The 25,271-nt window shown below is 38.2% G+C and overlaps 1 long non-coding RNA gene across 1 annotated transcript in view; it reads left to right on the top strand.

Annotated features, from left to right (window-relative positions):
• LOC309628367 overlaps positions 1-22,488 on the top strand; it is a 58,642-nt gene extending 36,154 nt beyond the window's left edge. The window contains exon 3 of the long non-coding RNA XR_014244457.1: positions 19,541-22,488. This is a non-coding gene — a long non-coding RNA (uncharacterized lncRNA). The remainder of the gene's footprint in view (positions 1-19,540) is intronic.
• Positions 22,489-25,271: the final 2,783 nt, after the last annotated feature.

Genomic DNA, 25,271 nt, shown 5'->3' on the forward strand with positions numbered 1-25,271 from the left:
GGAGCAGAGAGAGAATCGAACTGAATACGGGCAGGAAAAAAGAAATTCAAGATGAAACATTAAAGAAGAGTCAGGAGAGAGGGATGAAGGTGGAAAAGTGTAAGGAGATGAGCTCAGGGCTCACCTGGGAAATAATAAATGTCCCTGGATTAATAATGTTAATCCACTTTTTTTCTAATACATTCAAGGGAACATTAGCATCAATATTTATTAAAAATGATTCCATTGTCCAGTTTGTTCAAGAGCTTTTATCTCCAAAGAAGAAGAAATCTTTTAAAGAGTTTGACTCTAAGACATAGTGAATTTTTGAGACTATTTAGAGATGCCCAAATGATAGCCTTCATGATACAACCTTGGTGTCCAGCATTAACACACAAGACGAAGGGGCTTCAACAAGGGTCACTGTGCTTTAGGATGAGTAAAGGATAATGGTCGTCTTACATATGTGTCTGATACCCCATGGATAGTGGGGGAAACCTTTTACTTTCACAGGAATTTGGAAGTTTTGACTGCTACATGGGACCAGACACTTTAATTCCTGAACTGAGATTTGGGGGAGGACCAAAGACCCTGGAAAATATTTTCTGAAAGTGACCAGAAAACTCATGGGAGTTCACCTATAATTTATCCAAGGAGAAAGAAAATTAGAAGAAGTTTGAACAGGTAGTGTGAGACAAGATTTAAGTTTTCTGATAGCATCATACAGGATACTTCTTTGGTCCATGTAACACATACTTGAGTAAATTTCAAGGCAGGTTAATGATGTCACATTTTGTAAACATGTAACAATGGGCATTAATAATAAAAACAATCCAAGAAAAATACTGAAATTAACAGAGTCTCCAACTGAGGTCAAAAGAATCCTAAGGCCAAGAAGGGGACCGGAGGCCTGTATGGTCCATGAAACACTTAGAGGGGATGGCACATCTATGCAATATTTCTGGAAACTGTTTCTACCACAGAATCTGTACCAAGTGAGAAGACGCAGGGGAAATAGTTACTCTCAAACCATTGTTGTAAAAATGGTAAAAAGTGAGGAGGCCCTCGTGACTCTCTTTTGCATACCATATGAAATGTTTTTAATTATTCCTTTTTGCAAAGATGAGAAATTGCTGAGCACAAATGTGGCTGCTTCCACCTTCCTAACCAGGAACTCTCCTGAAACTATTAAACACTCAGGAGAATTTATGGCTGAATCTAAACTTCTTCAATAAAGCCCTCATCGTGACATGACAGATTTGGAATTTCAGGCAGAATTAATGTCAACATGCACTATCAGGAAAGCACACACTTCTCCCTGTGAGCACAAGAAAATACTAGAAAAATCATGAGAGAGGTGAAAGGATCCCTTGTGTTGAAAGAATAGTTTCCTTTGCAACAGAACAACATCTATGGCCAAAAGAAAAAAAGAAAGAGAAGATCTTAAGGAACCTCCCTACTGTTCTCCATAGTGGCTGTATCAATTTACTTTCCCACCAACAGTGCAGGAGGGTTCCCTTTTCTCCACACCCTCTCCAGCATTTATTATTTATAGACTTTTTGATGATGGCCATTCTGACTGGTGTGAGTTGATACTTCATTGTAGTTTTAATTTGCATTTCTCTAATATTAGTGATGTTGATCATCTTTCCATGTGCCTCTTTCTTGGCCATCTGCATGTCTTCTTTGGAGAAATGTCTATTTAGGTCTTCTGCCCATTTCTTTTTGGATTGGGTTGTTTGTTTTTATGGTATTGAGCCGCATAAGCTGTTTGTAAATTTTGGAGACTACCCTTCATCAGTCGCAGCATTTGCAAATATTTTCTCCCATTCTGTGGGTTGTCTTTTCATTTTGTTTACGGTTTCCTCTGCTGGGCAAAAGCTTTTGAGTTTAATTAGGTCCCATTTGTTTATTTTAGTTTTTATTTCCATTACTCTGGGGAATGGAACTAAGACTGTAAAAATGAACTAAAAGATTGATGAATAAAATCGGCCATGGAAGCCCTGAGCAGCAAACTGGGTGTTTTTACAGAAACTGGTGTTAACAAATTAGAAAATCTGGAGAGGTTCCAACAGGATACAGATTGCACTCTTGAAATAGTTGGAGAAGGGTATATTTTCCAAAGGATCATTCAAAAGTGCGGCTATAGGGGGCCCCAAAGGATGGAGCATTGACCTGAGGCCCAGAAACTTCCACAGCCCTACTAATCGTGACGGGACGAGGAAGGCCAGGGGCATGTCCACCACCCAGGAGGGGAGGGCTTGCACGTAGACTCAGGGACACAGGAAGTGGGACCAGCGCAATAAATCACCTGATCGCACACTGTCCCTTCCCTCACACTTCCTCCTGAAGCCAGACAGTTAGGGACTCATGGATGTGTTTCCGACAGGTCAGCCTCCCCAGGCAGGGTACGGATGGACAAAGGTTGAGGGCGGGCTCTGAGGAGGCATGTGGAGAATACCCAGCCCACAGACAAGCTCCAGAGTTTCTCCAAGGACCTAAGGGAAACTTACATAAACAGTGAGATTCTATACGAAACATGGGTGGCAGATACGACCAACCCAATCAAAAACAAATCACTGTTCAAGGCAGTTTTGAAAAGTAGAGGGAACAGATGATAGAGCAAAACAATAATGGGAGAAATCTTTCCTAGGTCAAATGGCTGATTTTGAGCCCAAAGGTGCATACTTCATACACACGAGGTCACTGAAAAATAAAATATGATAAAGAGTTCGGGAGTAGGAAAGTGGCATCTCAAAAGAATAGACCTTAGCAAATAAACCAGGACACCATTACGGGCATCATGCACGTGGTGGGCAAGAGAAGGCCTCTCCCCTGCACAAAGATGTCCACGGAAGATTTTGCAGATGTGATTAGATTAAGGGTCTTGAGATGGGAAGGTGATTCTCGATTGTCTGGGTGGTCTCAATGTGATCACCCACTGCAGTGAAAGAAACCACACTCCAGAGGAAACACGGGCCATGCCACCAAACAGAGGAAAAGGCCCCTTCGTCAGTGGGTCAGAGGGAGGAAATGGGAGGATGAGAGCGGGTTGGAAGGGCGCTCTTGAAGACAGGAAGTAGCCACAAGGCTAGGAAAGCAGGCGGCCTCTAGAATCCGGAAAAGACAGGGAACGGATTCACCCTACAGCCTCTAGAAAAAATGCAGCCTGCCAGCCCGTGATTTTATCTTGATTTAATAAGACACATTTCAGACTTCTAACCTATAAGACTATTAGACAATAAACGTGTTACCTAAGCCACTTAATTTGTGGTAGCTTGTTATAGCAGCAATAAGAAACTAATGCATGCTGCTAATTGAATCACAATATTTGACAACATTAAAATTAATTATTATAAAAATGCATAATATTATGTACACACATAGTTTGTAAACCATATAAACTGGGTTAGCTTATTCTTGCCTGGAAACCAGTCTCAGCACCATAGTTACATTTTTAAAAATATTGCAACTAAAATAAGGTGAAAAGTAATTTCAGTCTTACTAAAGCTTCTCTAATGAGGCCACAGAGAGATTCCATAAAACACAAGGCAACTTTTTTATTTTTATTTTTTGGCAGGCAGTAAGTGATTGATTGACTGATTGATTGATTATTTTTATTTTATATTGGAGTATATTTACAGTGTTGTGTTAGTTTCAGGTGTACAGCAAAGTGGCTCAGTTTTACATATACATACATCTATTCTTTTTCAGATTCTTTTCCCTTATAGGTTATTACAGAATACTGAGTATAGTTCCCTGTGCTATACAAGAGGTCCTTGTTGAGTTATCTATTTTATATTTAGTAGTGTGTATATGTTAATCCCAAACTCCTAATGTATCCCTCTCCCACCCCTTTCCCCTTTGGTAACCGTAAGTTTGTTTTCTATGTCTGTGAGTCTGTTTCTTTTTGTAAATAAGTTCATTTGTATCATATTTTAGATTACACATATACGTAATATCCTATGATATTTGTCTCTCTCTGTCTGACTTACTTCACTTAGTATGATCATCTCTAGGTCCATCCACGTTGCTGCAAATGGCATTACTTCATTTCTTTTTATGGGTGAGTAATATCCCATTGTATAGATGCACCACATCATCTTTGTCCATTCGTCTGTCGATGGACACTTAGGTTGCTTCCACGTCCTGGCTGTTGTGAATAGTGTTGCTATGAACACTGGGGTGTGTGTGTCTTTTCAAATTATGTCTACAACCTAACTTCTTAAAAAAACCCTCGCTCTCTCTCTCCAACCAACCCCACTCAAAGCTCTTTAAACTCAGCCCCAGAAGCTTCTTGTCACTCTAACCTCCTTCCTTTTTTTGAGGGAAAACCCATCTTACGATCTCCCAGCTTCATTCCCACCCCTTAACCGTGACCCTTGTTAATGCCATGAAAAACCCAGACAGTTACAGCTGCCCATCCTCCTTTTCAAATACCCCATGGCGTCTGGTTCTCATCATGGCATCAATAACGGTGTTAATAACAATAATGAGAATAGTTAGGCAATGTCATATCAGGAGTGACGCTGAGGGAACCATTGGCCTCGGTGCAGGCTATAAAGAGACTGTATTAGCTGTTGGGAATTTCGGAACAATAGAAAAGAAACTAAAGTTTATTTTGCTTTTTGCTGTCACCGCATAGTGTCCACGATAGCTTACACCCCTGCTGGGGCCCCCACTTACACCAACACCCCCATTACAGACCACGCGTGTCCTGAGCGTACAGTCCCCACTGTCAAGTGGGGTCTATAATTCTCCAATATAGAGATGACAACAGAGATATTAGAAGAGGAGATAACACTCTGTTTAATTTCACGTACGACTGCGTTTGTCTTGTGTTCACATGCAGCTTTTCAGTGCCCCCTGCCTCCAAAGAACTCAGTTTTCTAATCTTCTGTTTGAATTGAAATCTCTGAACCCAGGTCCAACCAAATGATTAGTTACTTTCTTTGTACCTTAACAGGGTACAGAAATTTTCACAAGCATTTTTTATCATATTTGAATAGGGCAAATGTGACGCAAAAAAATAATTTTTGTTTATTTGGTTTTTTGTTTGTTTTTTACTTAGTGACGCAGCTTTATATAGCTACATCCTTGGTACAGAAGATTTGTTTCAAATAGTAGTGCATAATTGTAGGGTGTGTGTGTGTGTCTGTGTGTGTAAATTTGCTGGCCCTTTATCTTTTTTATTCCTTAAACTCTATTTTCCACCTTTATATAGTCAGGAAAGAGTAAATTCCATGTAGAACAATGTTTTTTTTCTATAGAGAGGCTATTTAGAAGCTGTGAATAGAAGGCGTATCCATATAAAGATGGATTTCTTTAGGTTGAAATGATTCAATTATTACAAATTATTTTCAAAAACGTTTACCACATTTGTGTTTATACTTCAAAAAACAAGGAGAAATATAATTTTAACTTCTGTCTTCTTTTGGCAACAAAGTGCACTCGTGGTTGTAGTCTTTTATTCAGCCTGAGACTTTTGATTTGTGCCAAAAAATATCAAATTTTAACATGTAGAATCAAATGTTGCCTTAGAGACACAAGGTTTGTTACATGTGTCCCAACAGTATCAGAATTTTATTTCATTCTGTACTCGTCAGCATAAGACGGACGAATCTCCAAGTTACTATATGTTAGTGACAAGCAAGTGATGCTGACCTACCACCATTGAATTTGGGAGTTAAGACATAATGAGCTTGCCAGGCATAAAATTCTAGATTTGGTTAAGAGATAAAAGTTCTCTTACAGATATGCTCTATGATTTTACAATGGAGAATCAGGAAGTCAATAGAAAATGTGGCCAGATGTCAATAAATAAAATGTCCACATTTTTCTTGGGTAACTTATAAAGCTTTCAGAATAGTTGACATATACTTTTAGGCCACAGGTCATTTTTTGGTTAAATGGCCTGATAATACTGGTAATCCAAATATTTGGGAACTACATAAAAATTTTTCACAAATCTCCTTTGCCAATGCAAATTACCTCACAATAGCTATATAGATACCAAAAATGAGAATGTTTCAGTCTGAAGAGAAGACAATTTAAAAGTCTGAGAAAACATGTCATCACGATTTTTTTGAGTTCCTATATATGTAATATAAAGCTTTCTGTTTTTTTCTTCTTTTATAATAATTATATATCAGTCACATCATTTTATTTGTGCACACAGTAGAAGATAGGAAACATAGTGTGGAGTAAAGGTGCCAAATTCATTTGTTAATGAATGAATGAAACATTTATTTTAAAAAAAGCAGAAGGAGGAAGGAAGTAAAGAAAGAAGGAAGGGAAAGAAAGAAAGAGAGAGGGGTAAGGAGAGAAGGACGACAATAAAAAAGTATTCACTGAGTTTTCCTGAAGAAGAAGGTATTCTCATGACTATAACATTATCTAAATGTCCAGCCTGTTGGGCCACCATACAGATCTTGGATTGCCAGCCTCCACGTCACGTGACCCAATTCCTTAAAACAACTCGAGAGAGAGACAGAGACAGAGAGAGAGACAGAGAGAGCACACACTTGATTGATCTCTATATCTATCTATCTACCTATCTATCTCTTATATTGGTTCTGTTTCTCTGGAGAACCTTGACCAATACACATTTTTAAGTTTAATAGTTTAATATTAGTTAATTTAATAACTTAAATTAACTTAATTTAAGTTAAATTGATAGTTTAACAATTGAGGAGCTGCACATTATGCATTCACAATTCTAGCAATACCAGGCAGTCTCTACAGGGACTTAAAGCTGGTCCATGAACTCTTCCTTGGCCACCTGATCCGACTACCAAAAAAAGTTTATTTCCAGACATTCTCAGGTATCATTAAGCTGCAAGAAATGGATGATATGGTAGAAAAATGTGAGCAAATCTAGCAGGTGTAAGTAGGAAAAAAATCAGAATATATAGTACAGTAAAGGAGAATGTCCTATTAATAAGTAATCAGATTGATTTCCTTATTTGTAGTTAATAATCCCTGAAAACATTTGTAAAGAAGTTTTTTTGTTTTTTAAATAAGAATCATAAGCAAGAATGACATTGTTTTGGACCGGTCTTGTTTAGGAAATAAATCTCTTTTATTAGCTTAATTATACCTACTGGAAAAAGTTTTCTTGTTCCTTAACATCATCATATTACCATAATCCTAAAAGCAATATGTCTTAAAATCTTTCATTTTCCACACCAATAAGGTTTCTTTCAATAAACACACGGCATATTCCTCATCATAAAGCCCTTTATGGATTAGCTAAAATATTAGAAAATTATTCTTGTTCTAATGTAATGTTAAAAGATTTTTATACCAGAAACACAATGTGACAGTAACTTGCACATTAAGTGAGAAGATGCATATAGATGTTTAAGGTTCCTGGAAATCTCACCCTGCAAATCATTTAACTCTTCAACAACTGCCAAGCAACAACAGTTTAACATTTACAGCCATAATCCTAACTTCAGTGCCACAGAGAAGAGAAAATTAAACAGAGTTAAATTCACAGGACTTCTATGGTCTATTACGGGAAAGATTTCCAGTTTGGAAAATGGAAAAATTTTAATTAACTCTGTGACTTTGAGAAAGATAGCTGTCTTCCCAAACTTTAGTTTTTCAACAATAAAAATGAAAAAGGCTTCTATGCCTTGATGCCTTTCCACCAGCAGTTCTTGTGCCAATAAATGTGTAAACCACTGGAATAGAAGCAAAAATCATAGCTCAGAGATATTGCAATAGTCTAGATGAAAGGTCAAGAGCCTGCAATAAGACAGGTGGTAATAAGAACACGAAAGGAGATGCACAAACATGAAGGCTAGTGATTTAGGGACACAGATAGTCAATGATTAGATTTGGAGGCTGAGGAATGAGAGACAACCGTTTGGCTACACAGAACGTAGTACAATCACCAAGAACAGGGAGATAGAAGGTGGAGAAGGAAATACGGGAGGACAATAAATTCAGCTTTTATAGTTCACCTAAGATGCCTATGAAACATTAGGTTAATATGTCTATTAAGCCGCTAGAAATGCGGAACAGGATTGCAGAAGAGAGACCTCAACGAGCTGGCACTATAGAGAGAATTGAAGAAAAAGAGGAGGAGGAGGAGAAAGTAGTAATAAAGAGAACTTGTAGGAAGTAGATAGTATTATTCTGAATGGGTATGTATACTTTTATATAACTGTCATCTTAGTAAATATACTAGTATGCAATCTTTTTCACTCAATAAAAGATTTTGTACAGCAGAAAGTTATACAACATTGTAAATCAACTGTATTTCAATAAAATAAATTTTTTAAAAGATCAGGAACAAAGAAAAAACAAGATACATGCACCCTATGTTCATAGCAGCACTATGTACAATAGCCAAGACATGGAAATAATCTAAATGCCCATCAACAGAGGAATGGATAAAGAAGATGTGGTATATATATACTATGGAATATTACTCAGGTATAAAAAAGCTATGCTTCCAGTTTGGGTAATCATGCTTATCACAACCGACAATCTGAATGCACATATTGATGTGAGATGAACAAGCAAAAGAACAAAAAGCAAGGTCTCTCCATCTTTGGTCTCTAAAAGAGATGAAATCTTAAATATTTCATGTTAAGACATTGACTCCCTAACAGCAAATAACTTTATCTCTGATTTTTATAGTACTGATGTCCAAAAATATGTAAAGCCTTTGCTATCTGAGATAATCATCTGAGAACGTGCCATTTTCCCATCTAGAATGGAACTGTAAGCTCAGTAATCTTGGTAAGCGTGTGTGGGTGTGTGTGTGTCTTTTATTGTGTGTGTTGTATTTTTTATTTGGTAACCTCGTGCTGCTAACACTTGGACTCCCTCCTAGATGTTCTTTCTCAGTAAACTACTCTTTCCTAAATAGCTTTGTTTCTGATCTAAACCTTAACTTCTAAACTACCATTCCTTTACCTAAATTTTGACAATTCTTCCCTCAAATGGTTTCCTGAAGCAACTGCCACCTGTAATTCTAGCAGTTGCCTTACAGCTCAGGCTCTGAGCCCCTGATGGTGCACAGCTTCCAATGCCTGTAAATCTTCCCAACACATCACATACCGCGATCTACAAATGCCTTTGCCAGAAGAATCCATTTCAAATTCCTCAGACTGATACTCAGAAAGGTCTAAAGACTGGCATCCCCTTTACTGCCTCATAAGGAATATTTATGACATCAACTACCCCTTCACGCCAGGTCACCCACCATCTTCTCTCTCATGTCCACGCAGAGTAAAATTCTGCAGCTCCTATGCTCACACATTCTGTCCCTTCCTCTGTGCCCACACACTCTAAATACATTCTGATTCTTCTTTTAGAAAATATTTATTGGTATGGGGAAAAGCACATGGTACATTGTTGAATTTAAAAAGTTATTAAACCATATACACAGATGACATACTTTTTGAAAAATGAAGGAAGATTGGAAGAGAGCAAAAACTTGGGGAGACTGGTTTCAGATAATGAGGTTCATGTTGTCAAATCATGTTTTATTCCCTTTGCATTTTTTGTATTTATTGTATTTTTTTAACATCTTTATTGGAGTATAACTGTTTTACAATGGTGTGTTAGTTTCTGCTTTATAACAAAGTGAATCAGCTATACGTATACATATATCCCCATATCCCCTCCCTCATGCGTCACCATCCCACCCTCCCTATCCCACCCCTCTAGGTGGTCACAAAGCACCGAGCTGATCTCCCTGTGCTATGCGGCTGCTTCCCACTAGCTATCTATTTTACATTTGGTAGTGTATATATGTCCATGCCACTCTCTCACTTCATCCCAGCTTACCCTTCCCCCTCCCCTTGTCCTCAAGTCCATTCTGTAGTCTGCGTCTTTATTCCTGTCCTGCCCCTAGGTTCTTCAGAATTTTTTTTTTGTTTTTAGATTCCATACATATGTGTTAGCATACAGTATTTGTTTTTCTCTTTCTGACTTACTTCACTCTGTATGACAGACTCTAAGTCCATCCACTTCACTACAAATAACTCAATTTTGTTTCCTTTTACGGCCAAGTAATATTCCATTGTATAAATGTGCCACATGTTCTTTATCCATTCATCTGTCTATGGACACTTAGGTTGCTTCCATGTCCTGGCTATTGTAAATAGAGCTGCAATGAACACTGTGGTACATGACTCTTTTTGAATTATGGTTTTCTCAGGGTATATGCCAAGAAGTGGGATTGTTGGGTCATATGGTAGTTCTGTTTTTAGTTTTTTAAGGCACCTCCATACTGTTCTCTATAGTGGCTGTATCAAATTACATTCCCACCAACAGTGCAGGAGGGTTCCCTTTTCTCCACACCCTCTCCAGTATGTATTATTTGTATATTTTTTGAGATGATGCCCATTCTGACTGGTGTGAGGTGATACCTCATTGTAGTTTTGATTTGCATTTCTCTAATGATTAGTGATGTTGAGCATTCTTTCATGTATTAGTTGGCAATCTGTATTATCTTCTTTGGAGAAATGTCTATTTAGGTCTTCTGCCCATTTTTTTTATTGGGTTGTTTGTTTTTTTGATATTGAGCTGCATGAGCTGCTTGTAAATTTTGGAGATTAATCCTTCGTTAGTTGCTTCATTTGCAAATATTTCCTCCGATTCTGAGTGTTGTCTTTTCGCTGTGTTTATGGTTTCCTTTGCTGTGGAAAAGCTTTTAAGTTCCATTAGGTCTCATTTATTTATTTTTGTTTTTATTTCCATTTCTCTAGGAGGTGGATCAAAAGTATCTTGCTGTCATTTATGTCATAGAGTATTCTGCCTATGTTTTCCTCTAAGAGTTTTATAGTGTCTGGCCTTACATTTAGGCCTTCAATCCATCTTGAGTTTATTTTTGTGTATGGTGTTAGGGAGTGTTCTACTTTCTTTCTTTACACGTAGCTGTCCAGTTTTCCCAGCACCACATATTGAAGAGGCTGTCTTTTCTCCATTGTATATTCTTGCCTCCTTTACCAAAGATAAGGTGACCATATGTGCATGGGTTTATCTCTGGGCTTTCTATCCTGTTCCATTGACCTATATTTCTGGTTTTGTGCTAGAACCATATTATCTTGATTACTGTAGCTTTGTAGTATAGTCTGAAGTCAGGGAGCCTGATTCCCCCAGCTCTGTTTTTTCTTTGTCAAGATTGCTTTGGCTATTCGGAGTCTTTTGTGTTTCCATACAAATTGTGAAATTTTTTGTTTTAGTTCTGTGAAAAATGCCATTGGTAGTTTGATAGGGACTGCATTGAATCTGTAGATTGCTTTGGGTAGTATAGTCATTTTCACAACATTGATTCTTCCAATCCAAGAACATGGTATATCTCTCCATCTGTTTATATCATCTTTAATTTCTTTTATCAGTGTCTTGTAGTTTTCTGCATACAGGTCTTTTGTCTCCTTAGGTAGGTTTATTCCTAGGTATCTTATTCTTTTTTGTTACAATGGTAAATGGAAGTGTTTTCTTAATTTCTCTTTCAGATTTTTCATCATTAGTGTATAGGAATGCAAGAGATTTCTGTGCATTAATTTCGTATCCTGCTACTTTACCAAATTCGTTGATTAGCTCTAGTAGTTTTCTGGTAGCATCTTTAGGATTCTCTATGTATAGTATCATGTCATCTGCAAACAGTGACAGCTTTACTTCTTCTTTTCCAATTTGGATTCCTTTTATTTCTTTCTGTCTACATTTTAACAACTCCAAATTCATTTCCTATCTCTTCTCTTAGTTCCATAATTACATGATTCTTTACTTTCTGTGCTTTTTTTTTTTTTAAATAGAAGGGAAGAGCTTAGTGGTATAGAAAGGAGGCCTAGGGAACTGACTAACTGTGTGCCCATCCTGCTCCAACATATGCTAACAGGGTGAACCCAGGCAAGTTGTTCAGCTCCGTGCCTGCTCCCTCCTGTGTGTCACAGGGGTATGAACAATATACCCACGGATTATTGTGAGAACCAATTCACACAGATAAAGGATCAAAAACAGTATCTGGCTTGTAGAGAGTGCCCAATAAGGATAATTATTAATAAATGCAGAGAGGGTGTGGAGAAAAGGGAAACCTCCTACACTGTTGGTAGGAATGTTAATTGGTGCAGCCACTATGGAGAACAGTACGGAGGTTCCTTAAAAAACTAAAAATAGAGCTACCATATGAGCCAGCAATCCCACTCCTGGGCATATATCCAGAGAAAAACAAAATTTGAAAAGATACATGCACCCCAATGTTCATAGCAGCACAATAGCAAAGACATGGAAGCAACCTAAGTGTCCATTGACAGAGGAACGGATAAAGGATATATGGTACATATATACAATGGAATATTACTCAGCCATAACAAAGAATGAAATAATGTCATTTGCAGCAACATGGGTGGATCTAAAGATGATCATACTAAGTGAATTAAGTCAGAACGAGAAAGACAGATATCATATGATATCTCTTATATGTGAAATCTAAAAAAATGATACAAATGAACTGATTTACAAAACAGAAAAAGACTCACAAGAAAGACTCACAGAAAAAGACATAGAAGACAAACTTATGGTTACCAAAGGGGAAGGTTTGGGGGAGGGATAAATTAGGAGATTGGGATTGACATATACACACTACTATATATAAAATAGATAACCAACAAGGACCTACTGTATAGCACAGGGAATTATACTCAGTATCTTGTAACAATCCATAAAGGAAAAGAATCTGAAAAAGAATATTTATATATATTATATACATATAACTGAACCACTTTGCTGTATAACTGAAACTCACACATTATAAATCAACGATACTTCAGTAAAAAGTTTTAAAAAGATAAGAACTGTTACGGTTATGATTATGGTTATTTGACATCTGTATTTGGATAATGGACATACATCTCAAGTGCAGCGCATCAAAACCCATACTCATGCTTCCACTCAGCTCCAATGACTGATCCTCCTCTCCTGCTGTGTCACCTATCTCAGTCCTTGGCAATAAGACCCCTGACAGGAATCATCTGATGCCTCTTTTTCCCTCACTTTCCCAGTATCCAATCCAGCAGCAGATCTTGACAACTTCATCTCTCAAATGTAATGTGAATCTCTTCATTGTTCTTCACATCTGTTGCAAACCCCAGTTTAATTTGCACTGTCACCCCTGATTGGGCAGTAGCAGTAACCACCCTTGTTCCACAACTGTCTCTCAACAATCCATTTTTCCAGTAGCAGCCAACAAGAACTTCTTAGAGTTTAATCAGAACAGGACGCTCTGCTACTTCCACTCTAATCACTTCCAACAAATAGTTAACATCATATTGAACTGCCTTCCCACTGCACTTAGGATGTATCCACGTGATTCCATCCTATGTGGTTCTTCTTCAGCCCCCTTGTTCTAGCCCAAGCTGGCCTCATGAGGACTTTGTTCCCACCTCGGGTCCCCTGCACGGATGACTCTCTGTCTAGATGTTTGCGTGGCTGGGGCCTTCCCTTCATTCAAGTTCCAACTCAACTCTCACTTTTTAACACACCCTTAGGCTCTTCCTATCAAACACTGTGTTTCCCATTCCCAGTAAGTGTAATTTTCTATCATTTTCCTCTGGCTTATTTTCTTCACGGCATTTCTCTGTGACTAATAGCTTCTTTGTGTGTTTGTTTTTCATTGCTTGACTCTAAAAATTAGCTTTGAGAGATCGAGGATCTGATTTGTCTTGTTGACTCTTGTATCTCCACTTCCAAGAATGAATGAGAGGAAATAAAATATTAGTGTTTTGTATTACTTTGTCTTGTCTTTTAATTTTCGTGCATGTATGGCGTGTCACTTTATAGATTTATTCTTCTCATTAATGTGTTAATTCATTCAACAAATATTCATCAAGTACATACTTTTGTCCCAGACCACTGTTAGCTTTTAGTAAGTCAAAGACAATTAAAACAGTTTCTTTGCTCAATGAACTAATAATGTAAACCAACCTAAGGATTCTATTGGATCTAATAAAGCCCTTTACACGTGGCTACATATTTAGATTAATGGTATTTAGATTAATTATTCAATTAAAGAAGTAAAGAAAATCTTTCATAAACCTCTCAGTGGGTAACTTCAGCTTTTTAAATATTAGGATAAAAATTAGTAATGTGATTTAACTGATAAAGTAAGGATTTCTTTTTCTTATTTCTTTTTGCAGGTATGTGTGCCTGTGTGTGTGTGTGCATGGAAATATATTTTGACTACTATCATTAAAGGGATTCTCGAGTGTGATAATATTTTTAAATAATTTTCAGTAATTTACTTAAAAGAAAAATAAAGTACTTCCTTACTTAATATAGTCAGGAAATAAATTATTCTGGATAAGTAAATAGCCTTGAGAGTTATAATAGATGTAATACATTTTTAGTATTATGCAAGTAAAAATGTCTCAGAAATTGTGTCTTTCAGCCCCCTAAGTTTATTGAAGCAGTAAGAAATTACTCAGAGAATGTTTAAGAAATTTCCCTAGTATCCAATAGCAACATTGCTGAGAAAAGAAACTGTTCATTATAAATTTATAAATTCATTACCTTTAGTTAAAGCTTACAGTGTTAAGTGCCCAAACACTGTTAAAGTTCTTATTTTATTAAGTGACCTCATGTTGTCCTAAAAATAGTATGAGTTTCGGTAACAGGCAGATGGGGCTTGTGATCTCAATTTAGTCATTTAATAGCTATGTAACCTCAAGCAAGTCACTTAAATATTTATTTTGACATTTAGTTTCCTTGTCTTTGAAATGAGAGCAAAAATATCTTACCAGGTTATTTTCAGAATTGAGAAAAATACATGTAAAAGACTTAGCACTTCAAATATGTACTCAATACTGCTTTTTATGAAAATATTTCTAAATTATTAGTAGTATGCATTCACCTTCTCCTAAGTAAACTACTAAGTGTAATAATCTCATAATATCTGTGTTGCAAGGTAGGAATTAACTGATTAAATAAACATAAACATGAGAGTGAATCCCACTCTGTCATTAATTCACTGTGCTACATCCAACCAGCTATGCCCCCTCTGGCACAGAATTTCTTCTGTAACTTGAAGAGGTTGGGATAGACAATTCATAAGTTCTGTTCAAGCTCTAATATGCTAAGATTCAAGTGAGCCAGTAATTATTTTGGGATGTGACACTCTGATGCTCTAAGGTTTTGTTACAGATTGAATTGTATCCCCAGAAAGACACGTTGAAGCCCTAACCCCCAGTACCTGTGAATTGGTCTTATTTGGAAGTAGGATCCTTGCAGATGTAAGCAAGCTAAGGTGAGGTTCTTAGGGTGAGCCCTAACTTAACATGACTGGTGACCTCATAGGAAGCGGGAAACACCGTGCAAAGGCAGAAACACCCAGTGAGAATGCCATGTGGTGACAGAGGCAAAGATTGGAGTGATGCAGAGACAAGCCAGGGAAGCCTGGGGACCTCCTGCCACCACCAGAAGCTAGCAAGAGGCAAGAAAGGACTGCACACAGAGTCTAGACAGAAGCTGACCCCACAGGCACCTTGATTTTGGACTTCCAGCCTCCAAAACTATAAGAGAATACATTTCTGTTGTGTAAGCCACCAACCTTCTGGTGTTTTGGTACAGCACCAACATAATAAAACCCACCTCAAATCCTCATGGCCAATATCAGGCTCACTGATGAAATAATACTTACATTCCTATGGCAAGAAGCATCACCGATAAACTTCAGCATTGCTCAGTAAGTTGTTTACATGATAATAGCTAAGAAATTTAAACAAGGAGAGTAAATATTAAGAAAATGCTTCAAATTTATCATTATTTGCCTTATCGTGGTGTTCAGAAATAAAGTGGAATTTTGCAGGAAATGTACAACCAATTTAAAAACACTGTATTGGTCTTCTCAAGCTGCCCTAATAAAATAACATAGATCGCATGGCTTACACAACAGAAGTTTATTTTCTCAGAATTCTGGAGGCTAGAAGTTCAAGATCAAGGTTCCGGCTGACTCAGGTTCTGGTGAGGGCCTGTTTCCTGGCCCGTAGATGGCCATTATTGGCTCACTGTGTCCTCACATGGCCTTTCCTTGAGAGAGATTCCTCTTCTTATAAGAACACCAGTTCTGCCAAATTAAGACCCCACACTTAGGACCTTATTTAACTTTAATTACCCCTTAAATGCCAGATCTCTAAATATAGTCACATTGGGGGTTGAGGTGCCAACATATGAATTTTGATGGAACACAATTCAGTGCATAACAAACACTATCTTGAATTTTATTGCAAAATATAAAAGGAGATATGAATAATTGAAATAATAAATCTTATTCTTATGACAAATCAATTTTGCAAAGATAATCAATTCTCCTCAAAATAAGGTGTACATACGCACAATTCCAATCAAAACTCCAAGTAGATATTATTTTATAACATATTTCTTCTTAGATGAGTTTTTTGGTGAGACTAAAAACCAAAGCCAAACAAAGTTGTTTAATCGTTTTCTTAAAATATTTATCTCTTGTAATTTATATAACACCTTATAATTTATAAAGTTCTTTTCATGTTGATTACCTTACACCATCCTTAGGCAATCCTGCTAAAACACTGTCCCAAAGGAAAAGTACTCCTCAGTGAAATTATAAGAAAAACAGGCTATTAAATGCAACCTTCAGGCAATTCCTATATGACAAACAGTATAGTTAACTCAGGAGGGAATTAATCCATGTAAAAAGCTACATGCCAATTTACCTTAACATTAGCATATTTTTCTAATGTATGTGAAAGTTTTGGATGCCAATATTTTCCCTTTTCTCATCCTGTTTGATATTAAATACAACAGTAATACATTAAATGAAGTATTACACTGAGTTTGTAGGTAGCATTTACTTGCTGTGCTCACTAAATGCCTCATAAGATATGAATAAATTGAAAGTAACACTTTAGTAAAATAAAAGAAGGAGAAATACAAAGAGAATAGAAACATTCAAGTCTCATCGGGTCAGTAGGAGCCCTTCCTGTTGACACGGAGGAACCAAAACTTTCCTGACGTTTACTTCAATATTTTTCTAATTTAGTTGTCCTCTTGACTCCTTCTTTTCTCCCACCCATTAAGCATATGTTCCACCCCTGCAGTCCAATTCATGATCATGTTTCTGTTCAAAAATCCACCATGCAGAATTCTAGATCGCTGTAGCCTGGGTACCATGTGAAGTAAAAGGTTCTGTGGAGACCCATTGCCACGTGACTTCACTGAGCACATCAAAATTCCTTCCACTGTTGATCATTTCTGAATAAAGTCCCGCTAATAGCTCTATTATAAGACCATATTACTCTGAAACTACACCAGTTACATAAAAGGGAGGGAAAGTATTGCAGTTCTAGCTCTCAGTGGTAATTCTGAAGAATGCCATGCATACATCAGCTATGAAAATGCTGTTCAATCTAGCCAAAGTAGTCTTTTTTTGAAGTAGCAAGTTAAAAGTCTATGCCCAATTTGAAGGGAAACAGAGAGGTTACCAGCATTCAGGCTCAATACCCGAGGGTGCCAGTGTTACCGAGTCCAAGCTCATACTGCTTACCACACAACAGACCAGTAGATCCAAAGACGAGGTGCTGGGGCAAAGGATAGGGACTTTATTCAGAAAGCCAGCAGACTGGGAAGATGGTGGACTTGTGTCCCAAAGAAACGTGTTGCCTGGGTTAGAATTAGCCTACTCTTATTCTAAAAGGGGAGAGGGTGTGGTTGGTCATTGTAAACTTCTTGGTGTTGGAATCCTTTGTTCTTTTTTTTTCTGGCCACACCATGTGGCATGCAGGATCTTAGCTCCCTGGCCAGCAATTGAACCTCTGCCCCCTGCAGTGGAAGCGCGAAGCCCTAGCCGCTGGACCACTAGGGAAGTCCCTGGAATCCTTTGTTCTTGCGGCTGTCCATGTAGGTCAGGTCACAATGTTCCTGTAAACTTCCAACAAGACATCTATTCTTCTCTGTTCTGCAACTTTTTAACTCTATATGAATGGAAAGTGCTATACCTTTAAAGGTTGTCAACTGAAAAAAATACACAACGTGAGAGTGGCGAGCTAAGTTTTATTTGGGGCAAAATGAGGACTATAGCCTGAGACACAGCCTCTCAGAGGAGCTGCTCCAAAGAGGGAGGTGGGGAAGGTCAGTGTATATGTGATTCTAGTGAAGGGGGTACGTGCAACCAACCATACATACTGGCAGAAGTTGGGTGCTAGTCACGAAGAGCAGATGTCTTCATTAGTAATTTTAGTGCTTTTCTACATATAAGAAGGTGTAAGAAATGGAGCCCATAAAGTCTTCTCCTGAAAATATCCAACTGTCTGAAAGCCTGTTCTGCAAGTTTTCCCAGAGCACAGGTACCTCAACCCTGATCTCCACCCTGAACTCCTTTCAGGGGGTGTTTAAGGTCAAAGACTGCAGTAGCCAGTGACCTCATCCTTGTAGAGGCATGTGGCCAGTGACAATTTTTCATCCACAAGGTCAAGCCTGGGAGGCAGAGCCTTGAGAATGGGCTATGCTGTGTGTCTCAGGCTCTGGGCAACATTGTTTCACAAGGTGCAGAGCCAGCAGGACTAAGCACAGGCAACAGAGCCCAAGGCTTAGAGCTCAGGGTTAGATCCAATAAGGAGGCAGGTCTGCTCTTTGTTACCCCAAGAGTTCCACTATGAAATTCTCCTAATATCTATTTCTAACTATGAACCATTTCCCAAGTCATTTTAAATGACAGCAAATTATTTTGTCAAACCTATTACAAATTCCCTTTCACTGCAAATGATCCAGTGAATGGGAGAGAAAAGAAAATAAACATTTTGAGTCAAATTATTCAGCAAATATAGAAAGTGCAGTAGGTAAATACATTCAAAAAGTACAGAGGAGATTTTAGAGAGGAGTGAAAAATAAGAGAACATGGTTCTCAGAAATGCACAGAGAGGTTTCTGTAACTTTTCAATTTGGAATCTGTGTAACTGATCCAAGTGTTCTTTTCCCCAGGCATGCCCTTTCCTTTCTACTTCTCTAAAAGATCTGGCTCAAATGGCCTCACTTCCAGGAAGCTTTTCTGAGTTTTTTCCATTGCCCCCAATAGCAGCAAAATAAACTTTTCACTCTGTCATTCTCTTATGCTCTCAAACTTTGTGTTTCACGTATGCACTTGACCTTCTTTAATCACCGTCCATGGGCAGGCTTGTGGAGGTCGCACAAGGAAAGGTTATAGCCCACCTTAAGAAGTTTAGACTAGTAGTAAGAGTATCGCATAATAAAACTAATCTCGCTGTGATGTGTAACAGCACGATGCTGTGGGGGCAGCCTCCTTCCTCCCTGACTCTGGAAAGAGGAACACAATCTGCCTAACGGAGATTCCACTGAGCAGTTCGAATGAGTCTAAAGATGAATGATAGTAAAGAACATTTCGCAGAGCTGAAGGAGAGTGTGTCAACTGAAAGGCAGAGAGAGAGAATGAAGACATTGGGCCTCTTATCATACATGTTTTGACAATGTTTTTTACTCAAGGGTTGATGCGTCTGAGACCTGACTTGGTTATGAGGTCTTTGCATTCACATTTGTTTCGTTTTTTACCCAGGTCCTCAGCCCAATGTTCTCCAACCGAGAAGCCTTCAATTGATTTTGTTTGAATGAATAAGTCAATAGCAGGAGGAACTGCAATATTGGTTGAAGATGAGACATGTCAATACATTTAATAAAAAACAATTTGATTTAGCTTGTACGTTGTTATGCACAAATCAGGCATTTCCCAATCTTCTTAAATGAATACAGGTCTAGTGGAAGAAAAAACAACCAAACTGACAAGAAATTTCATTGTATGTCAAGTCAGATCTGATGAACTATGTTGAAAAGATGGAAATTTTCCAGTAACAAAAACTATATTTCTCTTTGTTGGACCACTTAATAAGGTCACTCCAGCATTCCACAAAGTCGTCCTGAGATTAATCACTTTATGATAGATGCATATTGAATACAAGACAGAGTGGGAGAGCCAAGGACTTTGCACTTATAGTTAAACTGAAATATGACTCATAAAAAGACCTTTTCAAAACTGGATTGCTTACAGATATTTCTCAGGGATCAAGTACAGTGAATCTCATAGATTGTTGTTTTTATTCTCATAGAAGATAAGGTTTATATTTTACATTTTATTGTCTCTTTTTTCCTGTCCTGAAAGCCTGCATGAAGCTCCTATTTCTTCTTTTTTTTTTTTTTTATTGAGGGAAAGTTGGTATATAACATTGTATTAATTTCAGATGTACAACATAATAATTTAATATTTGTATACACTATAAAGTGATCACCAAAATAAGTCTAGTTATCATCTATCACCATACATATAATTGAACCCATTCACCCATTTCTCACACCCCACCCCCTTCTCCTTTGGTGACCACCAATCTGTTCTCTGTATCTGAGTTTATTTTGTTTTGTTTGTTCATTTATTTTGGTTTTTTTAGATTCCACATATAAGTGAAATCATACAGTATTTGTCTTTCTCTGTTGTCTATTTTTAACAAGAGCAGAAGTCTCATTAATTGCTTTGGGGCAGTTATTTTCTGTCCATTATAGAAACACAGACAACAATAATACCTCAATTTTGAAAAGTTATGTCACTGAGTAAAGTGAAATTATACAAGGAGTTGTAATCTGCAAAATAAGAACAGGAAATTAATAATATTATTATCATTAGTCCCAAAGAGACCAGGTTAGTTTATCATTGATTACTGGCCGTGAATCCCTCCAAATGGAAAAGTAGCTCAAAGCTCACACCCACTAACAGATGAGAGAAGTATCAGCATTATGTAACAAAAGAACAATATCATATACTCTTAAAAGTTTTAAACTTGTAGTGAAGTACTAGTCTTACCAAATAGGTAAGAAAAAAAAAAAAAAATAGAAGGCATCCAGATTGGAAAGGAAGAAGTAAGAAGCAAAGTTATCTCTATTCACAGAAGATATGATTTTATATGTAGAGAACCCTAAAGATTTCACACATAAAAAACTTAGACCTCATAAACAGATACAGCAAAGTTGCAGGATACAAAAATCAACACACAAAAATTAACTGCATTTTTATACACTAACAATGAACAACCTAAAAAGGAAATTGAGAAAACAATCCCCTTAACAATAACATAAAAAAGGATAAAATACTTAAGAATAATCTTAATCAAGAAGGCAAAAAACTTGTACACTGAAAAATACAAAACATTGCTGAAAGAAATTAGGCACAAATAAATGGAAAGGCATCTTGTATCCATAGATTGAAAGATTTAATATTGTGAAAATGCCCACATTACCCACAGCAATCTACAGATACAATATCATGCAATTCCAGTGCAATTCCAATGGAATTTTTTGAAGAAATTCTGATAGAATTTTCTGAAGAAATAGAAAAAGCATCCTAAATTCATATGGAATATCAAATAACTCTTGAATAGCTGAACCAATCTTGAGAAAGAAAAGCAAAGTTGGAGGCCTCACACTCCCTGATTTCAAACATATTGCAAAGCTACAGTAATCAAAACAGTATTGTGCTGGCCTAAAGCCAGGCATATAGACCAATGAAACACAATAGAGAGCTGAGGAATAAACCCTCACATACATCGTGGATGGGTCTTCCACAAGTGTGTTAAGGCTACATGGTGGGGAAAAGGTAGTTTCTTCAACAAATGGTAGTTTTATGGGATTCATCAATCCCAATTCTGGGTATTTATCAAAATAATTGAAATTACTATCTTGAAGAGATATCTGTACTCCTATGTTTATTTCAGCATTATTCACAATAGCCAAGAGGTGCAGCATCCAAAATGTCTATTGATGATGAATGGATTAAAAAAATGTGTCATATATATAGATATATAGATATAAAATGAAATATTATTCATCCTTTAAAAAAGGGAGGAAATGGGACTTCCCTGGTGAAGCTGTGGTTAAGAATCTGTCTGAAATGCAGGGGACAAGGGTTTGATCCCTGGTGCAGGAAGATCCCACATGAGGTGGAGCAACTAAGCCCATGTGCCACAACTACTGAGCCTGCACTCTAGAGGCTGCAAGCCACAACTACTGAGCCCACGTGCCACAACTACTGAAGCCTATGTGCCTAGAGCCCATGCTGCAACAAGAGAAGCCACTGCAATAAGATGCCCCTGCACAGCAACAAAGACCCAATGCAGCAAAAAATAAATAAATAAATAAATAAATAAATAAAGGAGGAGAGGACCTTCAAGATGGTGGAGGAGTAAGATGTGGAGATCACCTTCCTCTCCACAAATACATCAGAAATACATCTACATGTGGAACAACTTCTACAGAACACCTACTGAACGCTGGCAGAGACCTCAGACTTCCCAAAAGGTAAGAAACTCCCCACATACCTGGGTAGGGCAAAAGAAAAAAGAAAACACAGAGACAAAAGAATAGGGACGGGACCTGCACCTCTGGGAGGGAGCTGTGAAGGAGGAAAAGTTTCCACACACTAAGAAGCCCCTTCACTGGAGGAGACGGGAGGTGACGGGGGGAAGCTTCACAGCCACAGAGGAGAGCACAGCCACAGGGGTGCAGAGGGCAAAGCAGAGAGATTCCCGCATGGAGGATTGGTGCCGACCAGCACTCACCAGCCCGAGAGGCTTCTCTGATCACCCGCCGGGGCGGTCGGGGCTGGGAGCTGAGGCTCGGGCTTCAGAGGTCAGATCCCAGGGAGGGGACTGGGGTTGGCCGCATGAACACAGCCTGAAGGGGGCTAGTGCACCACAACTAGCCAGAAGGGAGTCCGGGAAAAAATCTGGACCAGCCTAAGAGGCAAGAGACCATTGTTTCGGGGTGCGTGAGGAGAGGGGATTCAGAGCACAATCTAAACAAGCTAGAGAGACGGGCACGAGCTGCGGCCATCAGCACGGACCCCAGAGACGGGCATGAGACGCTAAGGCTGCTGCAGCCACCAAGAAGCCTGTGTGCGAGCACAGGTCACTCTCCACACCGCCCCTCCTGGGAGCCGGTGCAGCCCACCAGTGCCAGGGTCCCGTGATCCACGGACAACTTCCCCCGGAGAACCACAGCGCGCCTCAGGCTGTTGCAACGTCACGCTGGCCTCTGCTGCCACAGGCTCGCCCCGCATTCCAATTATGATTACCGAACCCCTCCCTCCCCAAACAAAGAAGAGAAAGGGAAATTTCTCCGTGCAGCCTCAGGAGCAGCGGATTAAATCCCCGCAATCAACTTGACATATCTTGCATCTGTGGAATACCTGAATAGACAACAAATCATCCCAAAATTGAGGCAGTGAATTTTGGGAGCAACTGTAGATTTGGGGTTTGCTGTCTGTGGCTGATTTGATTCTGATTTTTATGTTTATCTTAGTTTAGTTTTTAGTGCTTGTTATCATTGGTGATTTCTTTATTGGTTTGTTTGCTCTCTTTTTTTTTAATTATTATTTTTTATTATTTTAATAATTTTTAAAATTTTTATATTATGTTTTATTTATTTTTTTCTTTCTTTTTTCCTCCTTTTCTTCTGAGCCCTGTGGTTGACAGGGTCTTGGTGCTCCAGCCTGGTGTCAGGCCTAAGCCTCTGAGGTGGGAGAGCCAAGTTCAGGACATTAGACCACCAGAGACCTCCCGGCCCCATGTAATATCAATTGGCAAGAGCTCTCCCAGAGATGTCCATCTCAACACTAAGACCCAGCTCCACCCAATGGCCAGCAAGCTCCAGTGCTGTACGCCCCATGCCAAACAACGAGCAAGACAGGAACACAACTCCACCCATTAGCAGAGAGGCTGCCTAAAATCATACTATGTTAACAGACACCCCAAAACACACCAGAAGACACGGCCATGACCACCAGAAAGAAAAGATCCAGCTCCATCCACCAGAACACAGGCATGAGTCCCCTCCACCAGAAAGCTGACACAAGCCACGGAACCAACCTCATCAACTGGGGGCAGACACCAAAAACAATGGGAACTACAAAACTGCAGCCTGAAAAAAGGAGATCCCACACACAGTAAGTTAAACAAAATGAAAAGACAGAGAAATATGCAGCAGATGAAGGAACAAGGTAAAAACCCACCAGAACAAACAAATGAAGAGGAAATAGGCAGTCTACCTGAAAAAGAATTCAGAGTAATGATAGTAGAGATGATCCAAAATCTTGAAAATAGAATGGAGAAAATACAAGAAACATTTAACAAGGACCTAGAAAAACTAAAGACCAAACAAACAATAATGAATAACAAAATAAATGAAATTAAGAATGCTCTGGAAGGAATCAATAACAGAATAACTGAGGCAGAACAGATAAGTGACCTGGAAAATAAAATAGTAGAAATAACTACCACAGAGCAGAATAAACAAAAAAGAATGAAAAGAATTGAGGACAGTCTCAGAGACCTCAGGGACAACATTAAACACACCAACATTCGAATTATAGGGGTCCCAGAAGAAGAAGAGAAAAAGAAAGGGTCTGAGAAAATATTTGAAGAAGAGATTATAGTCAAAAACTTCCCTAATATGGGAAAGGAAATAGATAATCAAGTCCAGGAATCATAGAGTCCCATACAGGATAAATCCAAGGAGAAACATGCCAAGACACATATTAATTAAAATATCAAAAATGAAATACAAACAAAAAATATTAAAACCAGCAAGGGAAAAGCAACAAATAAAATATAAGGTAATCCCCATAAGGTTAACAGCTTATCTTTCAGCAAAAACGCTGCAAGCCAGAAGGGAGTGGCAGGACATATTTAAAGTGATGAAAAGGAAAAACCTACAAACAAGATGACTCTACCCAGCAAGGATCTCATTCAGATTTGATGGAGAAATTAATACCTTTACAGACAAGCAAAAGTTAAGAGAATTCAGCACCACCAAACCAGCTTTACAACAAATGCTAAAGGAACGTGTCTAGGCAGGAAACACAAGGGAAAGAAAAGACCTATAATAGCAAACCCAAAACAATTAAGAAAATGGTAATAGGAATACACATACCGATAATTATCTTAAATGTAAATGGATTAAATGTTCCAACCAAAACATATAGACCGGCTGAATGGATAAAAAAACAAGACCCATATATATGCTGTCTACAAGAGACCCACTTCAGACCTAAGGACACATACAGACTGAAAGTGGGGGGATGGAAAAAGACATTCCATGTAAATGGAAATCAAAAGAAAGCTGGAGTAGCAATTCTCATATCAGACAAAATAGACTTTAAAATAAAGAATATTATAAGAGACAAAGAAGGACACTACATAATGATCAAGGGATCAATCCAAGAAGAAGATATAACAATTGTAAATCTT

Source organism: Balaenoptera borealis, assembly GCF_965194805.1.
Source record: "Balaenoptera borealis genome assembly, chromosome: 4".
Lineage (NCBI taxonomy): Eukaryota > Metazoa > Chordata > Mammalia > Artiodactyla > Balaenopteridae > Balaenoptera > Balaenoptera borealis.